Genomic DNA, 4,297 nt, shown 5'->3' with positions numbered 1-4,297 from the left:
ATAGATGTCCGAGCACACTTTTGTTTTAGAGATAAATATTGTAACTAGAGCTGTGAGAGTGTATATGGGACCTTTCTGTCTTTTGTGCTCAACTTTCTTTTCAGCACCTTCTACCAATAGAAAGTCTTGTTTCAAAGCTAATGTAATCATTTAGTTTACATGTATTTATTTACGTGTACATTTGACTGATTTACCAATGTTATGTAGAATACTGTTTCACGGAATATTGATAGCACCCATATATATAATATTAAAGGTAAATATTAAAATAAGTGGTCCACCCTGAATATGCAAACTTTACCTTACAGAAATCCTAATAGGAAGTACAAAGGAAACTTAGTTAAGGATGTTCAATGACAGTCATCTGAACTAACAAGATTCACTCTCTAGAACGAAATAGCCCAACTGTAGATGAGCTTGACGAGTATAAAATGAACAATACCTATACAATCTGGATAATTATCAGGATGCAAGACCTCAAATAAGTCTTTATTGTCTTTAGAGAACAAAAATGCTTTTACCTACAAGAGGAGAAGTTCCTGTTTCACATCAGAGTTTCATAAATAGTATGTATAAAACATACAAGATTGTGTTCAAAATCTAAGGGAAATTCATTTTTATCTTTGTCAATTTTCTTATAATGTAAGTGGTGGTATAAAATCATCATAATCATTATCCATATTTAACAATTATCAGGATTTTGCCAATTTCTTTATCTCTTTGTTAAAAATTTTGTTTCTTTTTATCTGAAGTATGTTAAAGTAAATCTAGATATCATGGAACATCGCCATTTATATTTCAGTACGACTCTCTATTAACAGGAAAAATTATTACATATCCACAAATTTATGCCTAACAAAATTTACATTCAATTTTTGTAACATCTAATACATAATATATCTTTAAATTTCCCTGATTTTCTCAGAACAGCACTTAATAGGTTTCTTGACCTAATCAGGATTGAAATAAAGTTCACACATCTATTTGGTTGCTTCGTCTGCAAGTCTGTTCTGTCTTCAACCAGCTTCTTTCTTTCTGTGTCTCTTTCTCTCTGTCTCTGTTTCTCTCCCTCTCTCCTAAGTGAGGTATTAAAGAAATTGAATTAGTTTGTTTTGGGCAATGTTGTACATTCTCTATTGGTCTGATGCTTCCTTTTGTTGAATTTAACTTATGCTGCTCTATGCTGCTTTCTCGTTTCTAGAAAATCGAACATTAACTGTAAAGGCTTGATTAAGTTCAGGTTAGAATTTTCACAACAGTACTTCAGAAGCAGTCCTACATATTTCATATATTGAGCATCACCACATTTCAATTTTAAATGATAATATTGATCAGTGGGTTCATATATATATATGTATATATATACAGCTCGATCCCTCCATTGTAAATTCCCCCATCAACCTATTCTTAAATGACAGATTTGAATCAATATTATCACTGCTTGAACCAGTTTTAGGGGTTGCTAAATTATGATTTCTAATTCTCTATTTCTTCCATATTTGCTGGCTAGATTTCTTCTTCAAAGAACTTTTATTCATCAACGAGAGCTACTCAATTATCTTAAATAGAATTTACGTAAAATAGGTAGAGATAATGCTTGACTTTTACCCATTAATTATCAAATTTCAGAGGAAATCAGTTTCTCCCTACTGGTGATCCCCACTGGTGATCAATGAGTTGGTTTTCTTTCTACAATTAAAAGATCATTATATGTTCTTATATTCAATGCATTGCAATCAATTGCAGCAAGCATTTCTTTTAGTCATATTTTGGTTTGTTCCACCTTTGGCCAATGGAAACTTCTTGTTTTTGGCTCTTGTAAACTTTTGATATGACCCAGCAATTTGCAGAAATTCTTGCTTTCTTGCCATCTGGTCATGTAGGTTTCCTACCCCAAACCTGAAATCAGCCACTCCCCTAAGAAGCCCTGGTTCTTTTTAATCAGAATGGTTTCTAGAGTGTGCAGTATTTCAGTGACTTCATGAGGGAGCAGCAATTCTCTTTTTTCATAAATTATAGAAAAGGAATAATTATGTCTTCACACTGGGGGATCAGTAACGTATATACTCAGCTAGATTGTGAGGTTCTCCCTCATGAATCATACACCTGCTGTTGATCCAAATTTTCTGTACCCACTTTTAATACATTAGAAAAACTTAAAGGGAGGATTTTAGCAGATTGGTTTATTTAAAAAACACTAAAGCATTGGCAGCGGTGGGATTCGAACCCACGTCCCCGAAGAGACTGGAGCCTAAATCCAGCGCCTTGGACCGCTCGGCCACGCTACCTCACAAGTAAATCTTTCCCCAATTACTCTCCTCACATTTTATAGACTAAATGAAAGGTTGGACTGAGCATCACCATTTGCTTGAGAAAAGTTCTTTGCATTTTAGAAAGTGAACTTCTTAAGGACTTGGCTTTGCCTCCTAGAGCCAAGCTCAGACAAATAATATGCACTCACCGATTTGTTGAAGGTGGGTACATCTTAATCTGCATCACTTCCTATGAATGTTGGAGGGAAGAGAGGTAAGGAAGAAAAAGATAGTCAGCTCCCACACGCCACCCACACACCGAAACTTCGGCTCTTTACAGGATTTGTTGGCATGTTACTCCTAGACCTAGAAAGAGCAACCTGGAGCCTCGGAGTGACCACAGGTATAAGGTGAGCCTTGTATCCACTTCCCTTCTCTCTCCCAGAACCGCGAATTTCATTTGATAATGGGATCGAAATAGCAGCATACTGGTAGGCTGTAGGGAAGGATCCAGCAGAAGACAGAAAAAACAGCTGTTGGAAAGAAGGTTCTTGGGTAAGCAATCAAGGATGGCATCTAGTGCCCAGATCTCGCATAGATCATCCACGGTAACAGGAGGCATAAAGGTAAGGTACTCACATGCAGGTAGATGGGGACCTTGCGGAAGTCCTCCTATGACTGCTTCTGTTTTCTCAGTGAAATAGAAAGCTGAGAGAGAGAACATATGAGGTGTTTTGAGGACGGAGAAGAGAAGAAAGAGTAGTCTTTAAGAATGGTGTAGTGAAGGGATTAAGAAAAATAGTCAGATTGTCATGCAGATGCACTTGAGATTACTGCCATGAATTTAAATTGACACCAATTAGGTATCAATGTGATCTTGCCGTAGGAGTTGCCTCTTGAAGTTCATTCATAGACTGCCCGCGAAGCCTCTGTGAGTTTCCATTTATGAAGAAAAAAAGGTAAAACAAAACCAAAAACAAACAAAAGACCACTCCCTGTCCCTTCCCAGCCCTTATATAAATCCTCCTGCCAGATGTGACAGTTTCTTCTTCTGGTATCATGCCTACCACTGTCAGATCTTAAAACTTGTTTCTTCCCAACCCCTACCCTCCTATTGAACTTTCTCTTTGCATACTTGTCAAAATGTTACCAGTTGGCAAAATGTCGTGTGCGCTAATCGACCAGAAATCGGGCATCCACTGGACTTGAATGGTCTGACCTAAAGCTCACTGTCTACACTCCTCCACTCATCTCAGCCCTAATCCAGGGCTGCTAGCCTCTCACAGCATTTGTATGTATTCTTTATCTTTGATCTCGGTTCTGCAACTGTCAAAAGATACTCATTGGCAGTGGTGGGATTCGAACCCACGCCCCCGAAGAGACTGGAGCCTTAATCCAGCGCCTTAGACCGCTCGGCCACACTACCAGGTGTTAGGCAGCACCTTGCCTACTCTTTCTGATGGTAACTACCTCTCTCTACATCTCAGTTCTCTTCTATACGTTGTGTTTTTGAAGTCCCAATCCTAACAAGAGGATTCTTCGTTTTTTCAGAAATAGACCAGCTAATTCCAAAATTCGTATGGAAATCAAAGACATATCATGCCCAAAACAACTTTGTAAAGAAGCACAGAGTTGGAGGACTCACTCTGCCTGATGTCAAGATTTATAAAGCCGCTATAATCAAGACTGTAGTATTGGCATTAAGATACAAAAAATAGGTCTGTAGAACAGGAGTCCCAAAATAGAACCATACTTACATCATCAAAATATTGTTGGAAAAGTTTCAAAGGCAATTCAGCAGAGAAAGGTAGTCTTTTTAACAACTGACGTGAAAAAAAATAATTTTGATCCCTACTTCACACCATATAAAAATTAACTCAAAATGGATTATAAACCAAAACTATGAAATATTCAGAATGAAACCTTTGTCAACTTGTGATGGGGAAAGATTTCTTAGATACAACACCAAAATATGATCCATGAAAGAAAACACGATTAATTGTTCTTCATCAAAATTAAGAAATTTTGCTCTTCAGAAGACACTG

The 4,297-nt window shown here is 37.2% G+C and overlaps 2 non-coding genes across 2 annotated transcripts; both read right to left on the bottom strand.

Annotated features, from left to right (window-relative positions):
• Nucleotides 1–2,206: 2,206 nt before the first annotated feature.
• TRNAL-UAG (transfer RNA leucine (anticodon UAG)) lies at nt 2,207–2,288 on the bottom strand. Its single transcript has one exon. It is a non-coding gene; the product is annotated as a tRNA-Leu (tRNA).
• Nucleotides 2,289–3,596: 1,308 nt separating this feature from the next.
• TRNAL-AAG (transfer RNA leucine (anticodon AAG)) lies at nt 3,597–3,678 on the bottom strand. Its single transcript has one exon. It is a non-coding gene; the product is annotated as a tRNA-Leu (tRNA).
• Nucleotides 3,679–4,297: the final 619 nt, after the last annotated feature.

Source organism: Equus quagga, chromosome 2 (genome assembly GCF_021613505.1).
Source record: "Equus quagga isolate Etosha38 chromosome 2, UCLA_HA_Equagga_1.0, whole genome shotgun sequence".
NCBI lineage: Eukaryota > Metazoa > Chordata > Mammalia > Perissodactyla > Equidae > Equus > Equus quagga.
This window is presented reverse-complemented; position numbering and strand designations above follow the sequence as displayed.